Source organism: Saccopteryx leptura, chromosome 1 (genome assembly GCF_036850995.1).
Source record: "Saccopteryx leptura isolate mSacLep1 chromosome 1, mSacLep1_pri_phased_curated, whole genome shotgun sequence".
Lineage (NCBI taxonomy): Eukaryota > Metazoa > Chordata > Mammalia > Chiroptera > Emballonuridae > Saccopteryx > Saccopteryx leptura.
In genome coordinates this window covers 210,395,941-210,416,604 of record NC_089503.1, presented here as the reverse complement: position 1 = coordinate 210,416,604, position 20,664 = coordinate 210,395,941, and positions in this window count along the sequence as shown.

Sequence of the window (20,664 nt, the reverse complement as noted above, 5' to 3'; positions counted from 1 at the left end):
GTGTGTTCGGTGGGTAATAGAGAGCTCAGAATCTACCAGGAGAATTTTATTGTTCTCGTCAACAAACAGATGCTCAGGCTTTTTAAAATTTTTTTTTATTTTTCTGAAGCTGGAAACGGGGAGAGACAGTCAGACAGACTCTCGCATGTGCCTGACCGGGATCCACCCGGCACGCCCACCAGGGGCGACGCTCTGCCCACCAGGGGGCGATGCACTGCCCCTCTGGGGTGTCGCTCTGTTGCCAACAGAACCACTCTAGCGCCTGGGGCAGAGGCCAAGGAGCCATCCCCAGTGCCCGGGCCATCTTTGCTCCAATGGAGCCTCGCTGTGGGAGGGGAAGAGAGAGACAGAGAGGAAGGAGAGGGGGAGGGGTGGAGAAGCAGATGGGCGCTTCTCCTGTGTGCCCTGGCTGGGAATCGAACCCGGGACTTCTGCACGCCAGGCCGACGCTCTACCACTGAGCCAACCGGCCAGGGTTGCTCAGGCTTTTCCCCTCGCTTTTGGGTATGACTTTGGGGTCCTTGAAAAGGCACCAAGGTCATTTTGAATGAGTGTCCCAATGCGTGTTTGAACCTTTGGGTGAAATAGCCACATTCAGGCAATTTCTAAGGGTCTCACGTTGTTTCCAGGTCTTGGCAGTTTTAATAAAACAGGAGTGAACCGATGGTTGATTTTTTTCTGAAAGAGAAAACATGGACGATACTACGCCTGAGTCTAAACGATTGGGAGCATAATTTTTTTTTCTTTGGAAGGGGGCGCTGGTGAGTCAGTTCATGTTGTAGGGAAGCAGACGTGAACCTGGGTTCATTGAACGCTTTCTTGTCTCTCGACTTGGGTACGAGAGCCACCTTCAGGCCGGCTCCGACAGTGAGGGGCTTTCCCTTTTGAATGTTAGTTTTATGAGCTAAATAGATCAGCCTCACCGGCAGGACCTTAAGGCCCGTGCACGACAAGGCTGCATCGCCATCCGGGGATGTACCGATGGCTACACTGCCCTGAGAACAGAGATTTATGATCACCTTCCCAGTCAATTAAAATTCCAGCTATTATGAAGGCAGAATTCAATTAAGGTTAATTGGGGCTTCTGAAAACTGCCTTTCCAATGGGAAACCATGATGGGATTGTGACTCCTACAGGGCTTCGATCAGTTTTAAATAACTTTCCGGGCCTTTCTTTTCTTGGCACGAGACGCGTCCACTCCCTATGGCCTGACTCCTGCTATTGGCATTCGACTCGGATGTTGATTTTGTTGTCATAAGTTATCATGGTGACTTATCTGCTTTGTTTTTGCTTTGTCCTCTTGTAAAAAGCAAAACAAAGCAAAACAAAAAAACCCAAACAAGACAGAACTCCAAAGGATCCCGGCAGACTAGAACCCTAAGAAAAGCGTAACTGGTGCCGCGCGACGTCACGGGTGTCTGACGTGAAAGAAATATACTCATCGGGAAGGTTGTGACAATGTTTCAGAAGCAATTATCCAAACTGGAAAAATAACCCATTTCTTTCCCTCTGTCGTGAAGGTGGATGAACAGGTTTGCAAACATTGCCAGCGAGGGGCGGTGGGGAAATTCAGTGAGAGAGGGAAAAAACCCAGCCAGGTGCAGAGAAGAATTACGATGCGAGTCAGGCTTTCCATTCCGCCCTAAATTTTATTTTCTCAGCGTCAAGGGCTATTGTGACAGTTCTTAGCACAGTTGATTGAACTGGGAAAACACATGGGACGGGGCCTTGGTCGCTGAATGCAGAGCATGTATTCCAGAGCTCACAGAGCAGTCCGCAGCCAGGAGTGAATAGTAATTTCAGCAGTTTCTTTTCTCGCCTTTTCCAACCTATTGTCCATCACTGGAGACGGACCACACACACGCAAGGGAGGAATTTTCTTTTGGGGAGGAAGAAGTGAAAAGCGTAGGAATAGGGGAGGGACACGGCCACAGCTCAGACGTTGTGGTTCTTCCAAGGAGCGTAGCTGTGCACCTGTCACGGGCAGACAGGAGTCATCCCCTCCTTGAATTTGCAGCCCCTTCCTTGGGTCACACCCCCATGTCCCTCCTTGTGCAACTGCTTGCTGAACCACACGTGCTGGGGACATGCTCGTATAGAGGGCTTTGGGAATGGCCTTGCTTCTGTGAGAGCAGAGCAGGTATTTAGGGGAGGGGACGAGTATAAAGGCTGCGTATTCGCATCATTTCCTTCTCTGTGCCTTTCAGCAGGTAGTATGACAAGGCTGGGGCTGGGCTGGGACAGGTGAGGTCATCTACTTGGCTGGAACAGGTTGGGACAGCTGAGGTCATCTACCCAGCTGGCAGACGTGGCACAGCTGGTCTGTGCAGTGTTGCACGATTTAAACGAGCTCTTTTTCACTGCCTCTTTCATCTGCGTGTGAGGGTGGTGTGCAGATTGCTTCTGCCCCCTTGCAAGGAGGGCACACATTGGAATTGTTTTCTAGGGATTGATAACCTAAAAATAAGAGGCCACCGCGAGAGGCCGCAAGCATTTATTTGAGATAAAAAAGAAAAAAGAAGAAGAAGAATAGCTATTTGGGAAGCACTGATTCAGACAGAAGCACAAATAGTGTTCCAATTAAGAGACAAAGGCAAGAGGAATTTATAACAAAGGAAAGGGGAACAGTCACATCCGTGGAAAGAAGGCATTTTCGTTGGCACAGAAACGCTAGCATAGTGCCACTGATTTCAAACAACATTTTAAATTTTTTGTCCTGTAGTCATCAGCCTGGTGGTCACTGTACCCGCGGTCTTGTGCTTTGGGGTTCCGAGCTGCATAAGGCCCAGTCCGAAGGTTATTTTGACTCAGTTAAGCATCCCGCAGGTGTGAGAAGAAGACACACCAGGCGGTTCACCTGGGATGGCAGCTCCAACTCCATTTTAAAGCAGCTTCCTTTACGTTAGTACTATTATTGCTCAACAGCATGGGGATGCTCTCCAAGCACGGCGTTTCCATACATGGCTTTTATCTACAGATGAGGCACAATCTAGGAAGGGAGGGACCTACTCACGTCCTTATCTTTGCCAATTTCCTGTTCCCCATCTCTCTCTCTCTCTCTCTCTCTCTCTCTCTTTTTCTTTTCAGGCAGGTTGGAGAAGGAGAGCCTGGAAAATGTATTGAAGTTGAGAGGGAAAGTTTCTGTAATCAGAAATCCAGGGTGTAATTATATGATAGCCAGAAGAAAGAAACAGGCAGGTGGAACAAGCCTCCGGAGTCTGATTACTAATGAATTCTCTCTGTTCCTTATGGAAAAGAGCCACATTTGTAAAATTAAAAGTCAATGCCTCTTTGATGAGAGGATTTGCACGCTCCGTGGTCCTTGCTTCGCATACTGTGCACAGGGAGTAGAGGGCGGCCCCCTCCAGTCAAGGGCACTGGAGCCCGGCTGGCAGCCTGCGCTCCCTCACGTCACGGCTGTGTGAGCCTTCTGCAGAAAGAACGTCAGCGCTGTGGGGCCTCCCGCAGAAACAATGTCAGGGCTGTGGGGCCTTCTGCAGAAAGAGCTTGATCAGTGGCACGTGCCTGGCCCTTCTGAGGAACATGGGCTTCTCCGTACCACGCCCAGGGACCTGGTCAGTTTCAGGGAGAAAAACATTTTAGTTACGACAGGCTTTTGGCATGGTGTAGCCACGGTAAGTGAGTGACTGGATTTTTCACTTTTTATCCCGATGTTGTGTTTGTGCGTATGTGTTCTAGCTGACATAAGTGTAGGGGCAGCCGCCACCAAAAGGCACAGCCCCCAACAGGGCACAGATTTCACAATGATCTATCTGGTGGTGCGGTTTCTAGTGAAAACATGTAGGATCCGAGGAGGCCAAGAAACACCTACTTCATAGAGCTGCAAGGTTACCCTGAAATCCGTTCATTGTATATTTCTTTTGGGTCACATAACAAATGCCTCTAATTAGCAGTCACCTTAGCAAACCTGAAGCAATGCCTGGGGTGGGGGAGGAGGGGGAGTGGGTGTTCGATACAGGCAGTCCGGGCAGGCTTGGGAGAGCCCATGTTTACCTTGTCTGGAAATGTGTCAGCTGGAATGTTAAATACAGCCGTCATTATTAAGGGTTCAATTATATGAAGTTCTAATTCAATAACTTATATTAGAAACAAAGGTAATCAATACTCACAACTCATCATTTCCTAATTATTTTATGATGATTAATGCCCGGAGGCTGTTTCCATCCTGCTTGTATCGGTGGGGGCGGAAATGCTACATCATGACCATCATGTGACTCTTCCCAACTCCCTGGTCAGTGAGGTCGTGTTTGTCATTTGAAATAAGCCGCGGCCATAGTATTCACACCACTGAAACGGAAAATTCTGCAAGTCAGGGCTTTTTTTACTTGAGAGGATGCACTGGTGAACATGTGCCGGCACACCTTGTGTGCGTGTGTGCGTGTGCATGTGCTGGGGCCGGTGGTGGCATAAGGACTCGTGTGCTGAATGAGCAGAGATGTTCGTTTCCTAGTGGGGGCATGTCTTAGTCGGCTCGGGCTGTGGCATCCAGAACACCATGGACCGAGGGGCTTAAACAGCAAACTTATTTCTCTCGGTTCTGGAGGCTGGGAAGTCCCAGGTCACTGTGTCAGCAAGGTCCCGTCCTCGTGAGGACTGTCTTTCTGGTTTTCTCATGTGGCAGGCGGTGGAAGGAGTGGGGGGGGGGGGCGGGGAAGCAAGCTCTCATGTCTCTCTCTCTTTTTTTTTTTTTGTATTTTTCTGAAGTTGGACACGGGAGGCAGTCAGACTCCCGCATGCGCCTGACCGTGATCCACCCGGCATGCCCACCAGGGGGCGATGCTCCGCCCATCTGGGGCGCCGCTCTGTTGCAACCAGAGCCATTCTAGCACCTGAGGCAGAGGCCATAGAGCCATCCTCAGCGCCCAGGCCAACTTTGCTCCAGTGAAGCCTCAGCTGCGAGAGGGGAAGAGAGAGACAGAGAGAAAGGAGAGGGGGAAGGGTGGAGAAGCAGATGGGCGCTTCTCCTGTGTGCCCTGACTGGGAATCAAACCTGGGACTCCCACATGCCAGGCTGACACTCTACCACTGAGCCAACTGGCCAGGGTCATGTCTCTTTTATGACACAAGTCCTACCGTGATGGCTCTGTCGGCATTACCCAGTCACTTCCCAAAGGCCCCATGTCCAAGCAGTGTCACAGTGGGGATCTCAGCCTGTGAGCCTCGAAGGACACACACTTGGTCCATAGAGGGAGAAAACACCCCACAGGGGCCAGCAGAGCCGGGCAGGCTGGGGGCCCTGGGATTTCGCCAAGGATAGGGAGTGCTATGCAAGGAAAGGAGGCTTCCAACAGAGAGGTGGGAGGATCCAGGATAAACTCTCCACTGTTGTGGTTCTGTTTGGGGCAGCCAGAGGTAGGAGGGGGCCTCCCGGAGCCCCTCTGCTCTGCCTCCTCTCTCCCCCTACCCTTCCCACGTCTGCATCTGCTGGTGGCCTCCACCCATGCCAAGCCTCATGCCTTATGAGGGGAAGCTTCTGACAGACCCTGGGTTCTGCGGCCCGGGTTACATTACTGAACGAATTGTGCAGGAGCCCCTATCCCCCTCCTAATCATATGTTGAAGCTCCAGTCCCCAACGTGTTGGTGTTTGGAGGTGGGGCCTTTGGGAGGTATTTGGGTTTAAATGAGGTCACGAGGGTAGAGCCCTATGATGAGATTAGTGCCCTTCTAAGAAGAGGAAGAGCTCGCTCCATGATCACGCCCAGAGGATGGAGGGTAGACCTTGTGAGCTCACATAGGGAAGCCAGGTCTCCCTGGACACCGAATCTTCCAGCTCCTTGAGCTTGGATTTCTGCACTTCTGGAAGTGTGAGAAACAGATGTCTGCTGTGTCAGCCACCCAGTGTGTGGTATTTTGTCATGGCAGCCAGAGCTGACCAAGGCTGATGATGAGTATGATGTGGTACAAACGGGTTGGAGTGACTTCTTTGCCCACACACAGAGAAAGCAGCAGATGAGGACTTCAGGGTGCCCCGTGTGTCCACTGGTGTTTCAGGAGGACCACAGGAAGAGGGGGCAGGCCTCAGGCCAGGCGCTGCGCGAGGAGCTGCAGCTTACTGGGCAGCAGACAAGCAGCCTGTGCTCACTCAAATGCAAAACAGCATGTTCATTATGATGTGAGAATCAAAAAGGAAGGTTGTTTGAAAACTGGAAAACACTGCAACACCCGGTGTTAGTAGTCCAAGGGCATCTTTTAATTCATAGGCCCAGAGAGGAAGGAGATTTTCTTAGTTTTTGGACCCTGTCTGCCCGGGCTTCTTTCTCCTTATAGCCTTCCTTCTCTCTCCCTAATATTAAATTTTTTTTTCGACTCTGATTTCTTTTATTTTGATCTTCCTTCTCTTCTTCCTCTCTCTCTAGTTTTCTCTCCAGAGTCCCTTTCCTCTGCTCTCCCTATATGCCCTAAATCCCATTAAGTATTTTGAGTTCGTTCTCTTGTTAAAAAATGTCAAAATCAACTTTTGTTATTTTGCTCACTAAAAATGCCCCCCCCCCTGTAACTAGGTGCATTGTACGATTGGGTCAGCCTTGGCAATCTCCTGACTCAGCAGCCCTCCTGTGGCCCACTCTGGGAGCCAGTTCTAGAAATTTCCCGGGGAGCCCCTCTTGGGCGGGGCAGGTTGGTGCTTGCAAAAGTGGTGAGGTGGAGGCTTAGAATCCTGGCTTTCCTGGAGGGGACGGGGTGGCAATTCACCTTGGCAGTGGAGCAGAACCCACCTGAATTTGTACTTGTACATCTGACCCTCTCCTTGAGCAACTATGACCGGAAGAATCCAGATTTTCCTCAACCATGAATTAAAGACAGAGTCCTCACCTTATGAGAGAATTTGCGAGCAGATTTGTTCTGGGAGCGACTCTTTCTTTCTCGGTGCATTGAAGCCCGGTTTGGATTCATGAGAACTCATTACCTGTAGGGATTTTGCTAGCATCTCACCAATGGAAACAGGGAGGCACGCCTGGGACAAGCTGCAGAGGCTGCTCTCGTTTTCAGTAAGTTTATTAACCCGTATTAACCCGACCTCTCATTGGCACTCTGTTGCTTTTTAAGCTTCCTTCTTTTAAGGGGGAGGCCGAGCCCAGGCGAGCTCGTTGTCTGACTTCTCTGCTCATTGGGGCTCAGAACACAGCATGATTATTTGGACTCTTGGCTCTATCTTGTATCCTGTTTTCACTTCAGGCAGGGATTTTGGTTGCTGTGATGTGTAGTGTGAGAAATCAGGTCACGAGTGAACTGCTTTCATGCAGCAATGATTTGCCATCTGAACAACACACAAAGGATGTTTACCAAAGGGACAGCCCAGACAGAGAGTGACAGGCAAGGCCAACCAGGGAAGACTTTCCAGGAACTGTCCAGGGTGTCTGGGTCTAACAGCGTCCTGGCCAGGCTGAGCCTCTCAGAACTGCAAGAACTCCGCCTTGGTGGTAAATTCCTACCTGATGTCGGAGGGGTGCGAGCTGCGGTGGGAGACAGCAATGCTTGTGGGCAGGGTCTGCTGGAGGTTCCCTGGGGAACCAGAGCTGTTAAAGCTGTTTTCCCCATTTTCCCCACATGCCTTCTTCTCTGGTGTCTCCTGTGACCCCCTGATATTCTGGAACGTTGGACTCTGGGGAGAAGATGCAGGTGGAAGGGAGCCATGAAAGCATGGAGAGTCCCTTCTGTAGAGGCTGTGATTCCCCTGGATGGAAGATATTCTTTATTCATTCCTGGGGGCTGGGGGCCTGTTTCCCCTTTCCAGTCAGTCTGGTTGTAGAGGACAAGGTTCTTTCTCTAGATTTCCCCTTTCCTGCAGCAGCAAGAGCATCTGGCCCCAGGGCCCCAGGGCCACTCCCCCCGCCGCCCCCAGGGTAAGGCGCAGGAGAGAAGCCGCAGCCCCAGAGAGCTGGCGAAGGTCCCAGCCACCTCACTTCATCCCTGTGGCAGTGAGTCACGGCCCGCCACTCTGTGCGGTCTCTCTCACGTTGTGTGGGCCAGCTCTCTGAGGGGCTCCTGGACGCATTTATTATTCCACCTGGCCAGTGTTAGCGGCCCAGGTCCAATGAAGCTGGATGTTGCCTCTCACCTGCTTGGACTGGTAAGGCTGGTGGGTCCTTCAAGCCCCCATCGCTGACCTTGCTCGGCATGGGACTTCTTTGTTGGTCCCTGGCTTCCCTGAGCTGGCTGTTGGGAGTTGTTCTGTGCAGGTTGTGTGCTCCTCTCTCGTCATGCCTGAGGGGAGTGCCCAGAGAGCAGACGCACAGAGTGCAGAGCGCGGTGGGGGCCACTCTACCTTGCGGTTTGGATCACACTCCATGCCCCTGTGGTCACTGACAAGCCCGGGGAAAACACTCACCGACTCCTTTTCCCTTAGCCAGAGACAGCCCTCTGTGGCTTCTGACACGAGCAAAAGGCCAGGTAGCCTTCAGGACCCGTGTGCCTTTACTCCTGTGTACCGTCTCAGGGTAGGGCGGCTTCTGAAGGCCCCCCCCCCCCGGGTCTCCCTCTAAGACCAAGGTGAATCGGAACCAAACTAGCTGCAGGTACAGCCCAGCTGAGAGCTCTGTGCTGTCGCCCCCAGGGTCCAGTCCTAGTCTCCCCTTGATTCTCCCCTGGAGGCACTCCTCGAGCCTGGCGGGCCCTCTGCCTGTCGGTTTCCAGACCCCCCACCCACCTCACAGGCTGTCGTCCAGATAACGGCTGTCCTCCTTTCTCACTGGGGGAGCCTGGTGTCCCCTAAAGTGGCACCCGAGGCTCCTTCGGCGTCCCTCGTCGAGCCCCGCCCCTGGCCGCGATGCCCCGCTCCCTCCGGAACCTGCTTTCTCCGCTGTTTTGTTGGCTGGTGCCCCGCCGCAGGCCAGTTCTATGAGGGCCTGGTGTCAGGGTCTTTTCCTACCACGTCACATCCACGGGCCTTCCCTTGCAACATGGCCTGGCTGCCCGGAGAGATCTTGCTTGACAGGTGTCCTGTGCGTTGCACAGTCTCCCTCCTCGCAACTCCAGGACTTCGTCCCCAGCCCAAGTTCCTGCTCTGTCCATTCAGAGGGTCTCGGGCCCGCGGTCCCCCTGGAGCAGCAGCGGGGTGCCGAGCCCTCCAGCCCCGGGGGCCCCTCCTGTGTTATGCCCCTCTGTCTTCTCCCAGCTCCCCTCCAATGAGCAGTCTTTTAAAACTGCATCTTTTCGAAAGAAAATACTTGAAGCTACAGAGACAATAAAAGACATGATACCCACCAAGGGACCAGAAGATAATCTCCTCACATGCACTTTCTGACCGTGTTGGCAAAGCTGTTTCCCAAACATCTGCCCTGGAAATTCCCCACCACAGGTGTGGGCTTGATGTCGTTGGAGTAAATGACAGAGTTGTCATCGCCTAGGCCACCTGAGACTCGTCGGGCCCTCTAACTGAATTTACCTCTCGGGAATCTGGGGTGAAGGAGGCCTGGGATGGGGTGGGGTGGGGCCGGGGCTGCCCCGGGTAGATTTGCTTCTGCTCCGCAGTCTGAAGAAGGCAGCCCAGGCTCGGGGCTTCTGAAAGAGGTGACACCTGCTCTGTCACAGCCCTGCTTGAATATCAAGCTTGTTGTTCATTTAGTGCTGTCACTCTTCTGCTTCCCAGGTGAGAAAGTGAGGCATGGAGGAGTCAGAGCTTAGACTCTAAGTCCCTCACGGCCCTCATCTTTGAGCTGAAGAGGGTGGACTAATGTCTCTCCTTTGACAACGGCCCGATGCTGTGAAAGCACTCCTTCCACATTTGCACAGTGTTGCCGATGCCTCTCTCGTTTCTGTGGGACGTGAAGGGTTTTCGAGCAATCTGCAGGCTGAGCCGAAGGCCTCTGTGCTTCCCATCACCATCGAAAAGAAAATCTGGGATTGTAGAAGAAAGTGTGTGTGGGGGGGACACCATGAAAACATTTCCGAAAAAGGAAAGTGCCTTCACTCCACCTCTGCTCCACAAAAGGAAAAAGATCTTGACATTTTCCCGGGAGTGAATGAGCAGGTGCGGCAATTGTGAGTTAATGCAGGGTTTCCCAGGAGCTTTGGGATAAGGACAGGATCATGACCAAACTTCTCAATGAGCTTTTTAAGGGATGATGTACAGGCTGGGGTCTCGGATGCCATTATGTTCCTCAGGTGAGGAACATAAAAAAAGGTTGTTTGAGTGTGTCTCCAATTCTCCCTTCCTCCTCAGTAGCCTGAAGACCTGTGTGTGTGTGTGTGTGTGTGTGTGTGTGTGTGCGCGCGTGCGCAGCTCTAAGTATATATAGATGTATGTACACATCTGTCAATCTGTCCGTTGGTCCATCCCTCTATCCATCTGCCTTTTTGTCTCTTCATTGCACTTCCCTCTCTGTCTGCCTCTTCTCATTTTTGTCTTGTCACACTGAGATTACTTGTCTTCCCAGTTAGAATGAATAATGAAGCATCCCCCCCCCACCCGTGGCATGTCAATCATTCTCCTGAGTGGACTGTTCAGAAGGGTTCACTGAATTAAAATTCTAGGTCTGCCCTGAAAGTTGACACGTACATCTATAATGCTTCCTAAGGGTTTTCAGAAATTCCAAGACCGTGGATCACAGCTGCTGACAGCAAGGCCCCCTCTTCTCTCTCGGGTCCTGGAGACTTTTGCATGTGATCTTCAGGGAGGCGTCCCCAAGGGCTGTTGGCAGGGATTGAGTCTGCCTCTTCCCATTCAGATTTTCTTGGTCCCCTGAGGTGTGGAGGGAATTGGAGACTGCACATCCTCGGGATGATCTCCTAATGCCTCTCACTTCCTCAAGGAGCTTGAGGTCTTGGGAAGACGGCATTTCTGAAAACCGACTTAGTCACGCCACCTATGGAAACAAGTTTTGAAGAGCAAAAAGTCTATCTTTAGAACCCTGACCGGGGGCTCACTTTGACTGGCTGGGATTTATGAACCATCGTTGTCATTTATTGAGAGCTTACAGCGTTTTACATGCATTGACACACTTAGTTCTCCCAAAGACCCGATGGGGTAGGTACTGTTCATAGGCCTCTTTATACCCGGAAAGGGGTTAATGAGGTAACTGATATCTATTGGATGGTAAGACGCTCATTCTGCTTGGGGATTAAATAGACAAAGGGATCCAAAAAGTGAATCTTATGTCCTACTCACTTTTCAATTCCCTACCGATGAGCAGGAATAATTTTAAAATAGGGCAATAGAATAGATAGGGCAGGAGAAAACAGAGCAATGATGACTGGATTTGTGCTCTGCTAGGGATTGGCATGAGTGGAGGTGCTCACTTTTACCCTGAGATCATCCTTGGACCCTGGGTCCCCTGATCTGTTCTTGGGAACATCTGCAAGGCAGATGGGCCACTCAAGCTTCTTGTTCCAGCTGCCTGGAGCCCCACAGTGCCGGTGACGGCTTCCGCTGTCCCGCCACCCTCTCCCCTGCAGGAACGTGATGGAAGGTGTGGAATCTGGGTTTCCACCTCTGCCCAACCTCTGTTGTCCTTTCCTTTAAAAACGCATTGGCCAAGCAATGGCTTCTGGGGGTGTGTGTGTGTGGAGAGAGCAAGAAGGGAAGGGGGCTCTCGGGACCGGGTCCCCACGCCTCTGATGGCAGGTGCGGGTGGGAGAGGGGGAGGAGACCAAACCCTGGTTTCTAAGCCCAGCGAGGCGAATGGGATCTCTATCGTGCTCCGTCAGTAGTGTCAGCTGATGTTTGTCATCCTTCTGGACAGCACAGTAACTGCTGGTGCTGCCGCACGGGCTGCACTTGGCTCCTGTCCTTAAGCCTCTAAACCAGAGCATGGATTGGAGCAAGAAAGCTCCTTTGGTGGAGGATATTGACAGCTTATCTAAATTTAGAGGCCATGTCGAGTGCAATTTTGCATATGTTCCTTCATGATGCCAGTTGGCATGGTGGAGTTCAGCACAGGCCCTGAGCGTTTCCAGGCTGCTCCCCCCGCCCCCCCCCCCCATGTGCACACATGCACGCGCGCGCGCATCCACACACGCATCCACACTCTGTGCATTCCAGACACTGCTGCCAGCAGGCGACTAAGCAGAGGCAGCAGAAATATTTTACAGGTTGGTTGGAAAAAATGGCTCCTTTCAAAATGCCATGAGATCCGGTGACTCTCTGGGACAGTGTCATGACCCAGCATGGCGTTCGGAGGCACAGAAGCTCCCGTGCTGGCCAACGCCATCGTCCTCTGCTAAGCCTCTTCAGAGCATAAGCTCTGTCTGGAGCTTTCCCAGCCAGAACCTCTCATTTTCCTCGCGCTCTGAGGGGAAAGCATTTGCCAGACCGGCAGGACACAACCAGTAGATGGAGCCAAAGGTCTGCGAAACATCTTTGGGGGCCGCCTACATCTGTAATTCTGCCCATAGCTGAAGAATCCTTGTAGAAGAGAGACCTTGATCATAAATCCTACATGCAATAACAGGTTCATAATGCATCCTTGTGCTACGTGTTATATATTTTTTTCCTCCCTGAGAAATAAAATTTCACTTTTGATGGAGAAGGATGTTCCTTAACATCTAGCATGTGCTAATGTTAAATCTCTTCTCTAAGAAGCAGCAAACTAAGCCTTTAATGTGCGCTGACCAAGACATCTGGGCCATGTCTGCGGTGAAATGCAGATTGATAGCTGGAGGGACTGAGAACACATAAGCCACAATCTTGGCAGCTTGGATAGAGAGGGTTATTTTTCTTCTAAAAAAAAAAAGGAACATTTGACTTGTCAAAATGTTGCGCATTGATCCGCTGAAACAGAATCCTCAGGTTAGAGAGACACGCTTCCAGAAAATCCTTTTCATTTTCAGAAGGAAAGTTCAGGAAAAAGCAGAGATGAAGACGTTCTTCCATTTAAAAAGTATTTATCTATTTGAGAGTGAGTTTAAGAATAAAATATTGGTGGGACAGAAGCACAGGTCTGTGTTGCCCTGACTGCCCCCCTTCCCACAACCTCCCATGCCACCTGGGGAGGAGGAATCACCAACATTAAAAAAAAAAATCACCAAATGAGAGAATCAGCAGCAGAATCTATATGAAAACTCAGTGTGCTACATCCACTCGCCTCACAATTAGTCTTTGTATCGGTCCTTTTCTTGGCAGTACCACATGCCAATGGGGCTGGGATGTCCTCATTATGATGCCCTGTTTGGTATCTTACAGGTGAACTCTTTTTGTGTTGATTGCCCTGTGTAAAATGTGAGGTTGTGTAAAACCAAAGCAACAAAGCCACACACACACACACACACCTAAACCTTATACAATTCCTTTGAAACCTCTACCTGTCATAGATTTCCAGCTCATTCTTCAAACCAACATCTTGGAACTGGATCTGGAGGACAGATGCCCTGTGGGTGCTTTCACTCTTGTCTGCCCGGCACCTGGCATCGGGTCTGGCACATAGTGGGTTCTCAGTCTGCTTGCTTGAGGGAAAGAGGGCCACGAAGATTTGGCTGTGGGCCCGGCAGGGAGGGAACGTGTTGATTTCTACATTTTCATAGGCGTCCCATTCTGAAATCTGCTTATATTGGGTGGAGCCTTCCAGAGGCAGATACTTATATTACCCAGAGACCTTGCAAAATGACCAATAGAAAAGCAGGACAAAAATCACCCTCATTATCAAAATGGGGACTGATCCTCTCTGCCATTCAAAGACATCAAAGCCAGAGTCTCGATGTTGAAGTTGGCACAGTTGTTTTTAACTGGTATGTTATTTTTATTTTTTTATTTTTTCCGAAGCCGGAAACGGGGAGAGACAGCCAGACAGACTCCCGCATGTGCCGGACCGGGATCCACCCGGCACGCCCACCAGGGGCAACGCTCTGCCCACCAGGGGGCGATGCTCTGCCCCTCCGGGGCATCGCTCTGCCGCGACCAGAGCCACTCTAGTGCCTGGGGCAGAGGCCAAGGAGCCATCCCCAGCGCCCGGGCCATCCCCGCTCCAATGGAGCCCCGGCTGCGGGAAGGGAAGAGAGAGACAGAGAGGAAGGGGGGGGGGTGGAGAAGCAAATGGGCGCTTCTCCTATGTGCCCTGGCCGGGAATCGAACCCGGGTCCCCCCGCACGCCAGGCCGACGCTCTACCGCTGAGCCAACCGGCCAGGGCCAACTGGTATGTTATTTTTATTAATGAGTGTCAGAAGTAAGAGGTGTTGACCCTGTCATTATTATTGTCTTCCAGAGTGGGATGGTGTTTTACTGGTTTCCGTAAAGCTAAATCATCACCCCCTTTTTTGGTTCAGGCCTGCGTGGCCACTTGTAAAAGGGACGACCTTCTATAAATGTGCACGATTAGGCACATGCTCATAGTTAGACCCTGAGATACACTAAGCAGACCCTCTCAGTGAGGTGAGAGAAGTGTTTCTTTTCCCATCGACACGGTATTTGCATGCTTTTGTGTCAAACTTTATTTCCAGAAATAGAATAATATAGGAAGCAGATAGACGTCTTTCAGGCTTTGAGTTTCTCTCTGATACTTCAAAAGACTTCTTCCTTGTGATCCCCTCCCTCCCTCGACCCTCCCCTCCTTCTCCAGGCAAGGAGATAGGTCTCTCTCTCTCCTTTCAGGATGAGATAAATCGTGGTCTCTGGTTTCAGCGGGTCTGTCTTCTCAGGCTGCATCCCTCCTCGATGGTGTGGAACCACAGGTCAAGGTTGGGGGATGTATCATCTGCCACCCAACACCGGCCACAGAAGCTAGGATGTGGCTAGCAGGGCCAGAGACTTCTACCTCCTCCCCAGCTGCTGAGGCTGCTGACCCAGGGGGGAGGGAGACCAGACTGGCCTGTACCCCTCCTCCAGCCGAACTCTCTTCCCACAGACATTCTGGGGGCCTTCAGACCCAGCAGGCAAACTGAGCGCCGTGTGGGTCTCCTCCATTTTCCCAGTCAGCCATCTTCCTTCCGGGAGTTACTCTAGTCGGAAGGTAAGGATGCAGCTGCAGGGAACACTGTCACCCTGGTCCCCAGATGTCCCCATGCTGCTGTGGGGCAGCACCCTGCTTTCTTGGTCCACAGGCTCAGAGCGGGCAAGCTCTCTCTGGAGATATCTCTTTATCAGAATTCTCATCAAAACACCTCCCAAGTATATATTCTTTCTCCTCTCTGCCTTGTTTTTGTATTTTTTATCACAATAGAGGCACCAAGAGTTTGGGGATGGATCTGGGATCACCTCTGTAAATCTGTTGAGAGAGGTCTGTGTCAATGATATCGGATACCAATTTTTTTTTTTTGGCCCCGCAGTTGAAATGGAGGCAGAAAGAGTCTCATTTTAATAACCCATTTCTTGAGGACTGAATGAGATTCTGTAAGTCAGGGGTCCCCAAACTTTTTACACAGGGGGCCAGTTCACTGTCCCTCAGACTGTTGGAGGGCCGGACTATAAAAAAAACTATGAACAAATCCCTATGCACACTGCACATATCTTATTTTAAAATAAAAAAACAAAAAGGGAACAAATACAATATTTAAAATAAAGAACAAGTAAATTTAAATCAACAAACTGACCAGTATTTCAATGGGAACTATGCTCCTCTCACCGACCACCAATGAAAGAGGTGCCCCTTCCAGAAGTGCAGCAGGGTCGGATAAATGGCCTCAGGGGGCCGCATGCAGCCCGCTGGCCTGTAGTTTGGGGACCCCTGCTGTAAGTGAAAGCCATATGTAAAGAGATCTCTGTCAATGATAAAATTCTGGGCCAGTGTCACTCATTAGCATCGCCATTCTCTGCTAATCTGATAACAGAGTCTTATGACAGCGACTACCAGGTGATATTAAAAGACTCTTTCCAGACTGAAAATGTCCTTTTGGGAGATAATATTTAGATTCTAGGATTCTTGGTGAGTGATAATCTTTGGGAGTGAGCAGTTAATATCCACCCTGTATCACATTGTGGGTAAATTGTGTGCGATGGTGTGTAGTTAGAGTTATCATGACCAAGGAGAGATCCCCAATTCAAGTTGTTCAGGACAAACAAAGGCAGATCAAGTACCTGAAGATCAAGCCCGAGAGAAATTCAGTCGGCATGTAATAACAAAGGGGTGAGCAGGTTGGAAGAAGGCATTCTGGGCAGAGAGCCTGTGAGCAAATGGAAAGGGGAAGGGCTTCCACAAGGTGTGTGTGCACATGCACGGTGGAGCACATGCGTGCTGTGTCCCTGTCATGGGGGACAGGCTTCCTTAGACCTGTGACAGGAGCTTGAGCTGGCCTCGCCAGAAAGTTGATGGAGGGAAGGTCCTAAGAGCCAGTGTTGAGTTTATTTTATTTATTATTTTTATTATTATTATTTTTTGGCAGTGTTGAGTTTAGATGTGATAGTGAATGTTGAGTCATACTGAGTTCTTCCAAAACACGTTCACCCTCATAGAAGTAGCACATGTATGTAGCGGAACCTGGATACATTATAAAATGTGCATATAACGGTGTGGGGGGGCTGTTTCCAGTGCCGTCTGGCTCAGTGATTTCAAACTTGTGCTGTCTTGGTCCGGAGCAAGGCTTAATCTCCACCCTGTGATCACTCTCTAGTGCTCACATCTCACTGATCTGGGGCAAGATGGCGGCTCATGAATGTCTGCTGTTGTTGGACTCAATACTGGGGGCTTTGCTCTGGAGGTGAGTATGGAGGCAGGTAGGGGGCAGTGCTGGGCTGGGGGTGGAAATTGCAGGGTGACACACCACCTGGATCATGGCTGGTTCTCATCATGGAGCAAAGAGAAGATCAGTCAGTTGCTCATAGCTTCCTGCAGCTCCTTGGAGTTGGCCAGACTTTCCTCTGGAGCTTCCGGCCTCCCCTCCCCTGTCCCTGACAGTGCTCCCTCCACGTCTTCTCTCTACTCCATGGGTGCTTTTCTCCCAGTCTTGCTCAGCCTTAGGCCTTTGCTCTGTTTGTGTAGGGCAGAATTTCCTGCCTTAGATTTGGGGCAGAAAATGAAACCATTTGTTTTGCTTTTTATTTTTCCTTAAAAGTCAAGTATTGGCAACATTTTTCTTGTTCTGTTGTATGTGTGACTCATGCCAGGGTACCAGTAAAGAGTTTTGTGAGTCTAGTTAGGGGGAGGACATGCTGATCAGTAATCTGAAATATCCCCATATGTATAATTAAAGAGTGAAAGCTCTCCTGAACACCGGCCCTTAGAGAAAACTGCTGTTTACATGTATTGCATATTTTTCCATATTATTCTAGGCATTTATTTAATGATGTGCAAAGATGACACATCATTATGGCTATGGGATCTTACTAAATGGACTGTTTTGCATCTTGCATTTTTCACTTAACATATTTAGGACATCCTTCCAAATTGTTAGCATAGCTCAACCTCAGAGTCTCTCGGGAGGAGGAGAAAAATGGCATTTTAGGGAAGCAGTTCTGAGTGCTAAATCTCCCCCACCCCCAGCTGCTATGGGGCGACCCCTCTAGAGCTGATTCCCTCACCCTCTGTGCGGTGTTCAGGGTGGGCGCTGTGGCCAGTGCCATATCAGCACGCTCACTGCCACTTGTTTTATTTTAAAAGTGTCCTCTGACATGTCTCCCTCCCTCCCTCCCTCCATCCCTCCCTCCCTCCCTCCCTCCTTCCCTCCCTCCCTCCCTCTTTCTCTTTACCTTCTTTTTTAAACCCACTGAATATAAAGAATACCATTAATGAGGAAAAGAACCACAGAAAGCTTTTTCTCTCCTTTTCCTTTCCTGTGGGTAGAACCCTAACTGAACTTTGATCACTCTGGGGTGGGGGGGAGACCCATTAAAAATGTCCACGAGTCTATCAGCCGTGGTGTGTCATTGTGCGGGGGTGGGGCAGGGGTGCTGGCCTCAGGGCCCGGAGATTCCTCTGGGGTCTCAGGAAACAGCAGGCCTCCTCTGCCCCTCTGTTCCATTTCCCGTGAGATGTATGATATTTGTGCTTCCGCCTGAGGGCAGGGCCACCGTGGGGCCTCGACTTCGCTAGTCTGGTAGGGAGAGGGGACAAGCCATCACCTGGCTTCCCTGTTTAACCCCTGGGGCTCCATCGCTGGTATTCTTGCCATTACTAACCAGGCACATATTTCTGGCTGGAGGGAGGTGGTGCCTGTAACTCACCCAGCTTCTCTTACAATCCTCACCGTCAGGGGCACCCTTCGAAGTTCAGCTTTTCTCTGAAAGTCTCTCTCTAACATCTCTGACATCAATATTCTGTCTCTGTCTGTCAATAAGGAAAGTTTGACGTTCAGTGTGCAGGAGCAAAATCACCTTCCCTTTTTTTTGAGCTGGGGGAGGAAGGATTTTTGTGGTGGGAGATTTTAGGGTCCTGGATGCTTGACTTCTTGGGCCTCTGTGACAAATTCTTTCTACAAGGGCCTTTTTCTTGAGCTCAAATACCAAGGCTGGTAGCAAACATTGTAAACCATGACGCTGGCAAACACCAGGAAGAAAAAAAAGAGAAGATTCTGGAAGAATAAACAACATCCTTTGACTTTTCTTAGAAACAAAGGACATGGTTGTATTATGATGCTTCCGAAGGAGTCATTCTGACCCTTGAGTGCATTTCCAGTCAGGAGAAGGTTAACTCCCCTGCTTACGTGTCTCTGTCTAGTGTTTTATTTCATGGCTCCTCTCTCCATCTTACCAACAAGAGATTTGAGGTACTGTAGGCTGGGGAGGTTCCAAGGAGCAAATGGAGTATGAAACCTTTGTTCATCTGCTTATGGAGACGAGTCTCTGTTCATCTCCGTTTTTAGTTCCTCCTGGATTTGAGGTCAGAAGAGACTGAGGTCAGGAGAGTTTCAGCACAGAGGCCAGAAGCCCACTGAGATTTCAGAGTGCCACTCACGGGAGCAGCTTGGCCCGGCCCTCCCCTCACCTGGTTGTCCCCAGTGCAAAGAATTCAGATTTGATGCCCTCGGTGGACCATCCTGCTTCCCGCTCTCAAGGTGCTTGGGATGCAAGACGACAAACCTTCATCAGACAGGATCTTATCTGTGGGATGTACACAGGGCATGTTTTCACCCCGAGAGGAAGCAGAAGGCAGTTGGGAGGAACCTGTGAACGTCTTAGAAGTCTGTTCATCCAAGATATTTGGAGGCAGAGCCTTTTCCCCAGGGGTCAGCCTAGACCAACTCTGACGCAGTTACCTAGTCAGAGTCTGGAAAAGAAAGGCAGGGCTTCACACATAAGAAACTTAATGGAACCCTGTTACAGATCAATGCAGTGAGTGGGATCAAGCTGGTAGATGGAGTCCCAGCCAATGGGGGCCTTGGGTTTGGGCACCTTTGTTCTTTAGCTCTAAGTCCAGTTTTGTTCAGCGAGAACCCAATAGCGGTTCTGCATGCTGATTGGCTGTGGGAGGGTCTCTTCTCCTGCAATGTGAAGATAATCAATCACGTTGCTGGCTTTTGTCTTGGCGAAGGTATTTAGATTTCAGCCAGCTGGTCAGCTGCCTGAAGGCCACCTGCTTGACTGAAAAATAAAGAATCAGTCTGTTTCTTTTTTTGCAAGAATAGGGAAGTATTGACTGTGATAATTTTAGGTGGATGATTAAATTTGGCCTCTTAGGCTCCAGCTGAAAATTCAATTCAGATGACTGGTTTTCCTTTTCATACATCGTTGAGCAATCCTGTGTGCTACCATGGCTAATGTCCCTGATGCTGATTGTCCCTTCACTTTAACAAAGCACAGAGCCCTCAGCCCACTCTCTATTTCCTGTGCCTCCCAGCTACAGGGACATAATGAGGAAACGCACCCTTTCTGCTTATGTTGAGAATACTACTCTTATGTGCCGTGCAAGTAACCCAGATGCTCAGTAGGAGAGTCAGAACAGTGATGCTTTCTCTGATGGTTGTTGATAAATTCTACCGTTTTTCCCTGGTGCATTTCACGTTTACAGTGAAATCAGTCATGCTTCTGGCTGGCTGACCCATCGCCAGACCCCAAATCAGGGTGAGCACATGGACTGTCCCCAGAGCCAACTAATCCCTCAAGTGTAAATAAAGGCACGTCACCATCTCAGATGCCAAAGAAGTGAACAGGTTCAATATGAATGAGCTTGCCCAAAACAGGATAGTCATTTTTGGTTTCGATTTCCTCCTTTCCCACATCTGATCCATCAGCAAATCCTGCAATTCTAGCTCCAAAACATTTCTCCAAACTTCAACTTCTCCTCCATTGTTACTCATTACCCCCAGGGACAACCTTCATCATCGTGGTGGAGGACCACCACCATCGCCCCCTAAGTGGCCTCTCTGCTTTCATTTTCGTCTCCTGAAAACAATTCTCTGCACACCAGTGAGAATAGTCTTTTTACAAAGCAACTAGGTCACAAAGCCCCCATTATTACAAACTTCTAATAGCTGCCCATAATTAGTAGGCCAACACGAAGTTCTCCAACTGTGTCTTCAGAGCCTTACGAGATCTGGCCTCTGACCACCGCTCTGACCTATCGCGTATCTCTCTTCCTTTCTCTCCCCCTGCTCTTGCCACGCCTTGAAAACGTCACCTTTCCTTCCATCATAGGACCTCTGAAGATGGTATGTCCTGTGCCTGGAATGTACTTCCCATAAGCAAGGTCTGCGCAGGGCATCAGCATTTTTATTCTGTTTTCAACGTCAGTGTCAGTTCGGAGAATCTTTCTTGGCTATTCAAACTCCAGTGGTCTAGACCTTCTGGATTAGACATATTATCCTGTTTTGTTTTTGAAATGGCACTAACTGCTACCATGTGGTT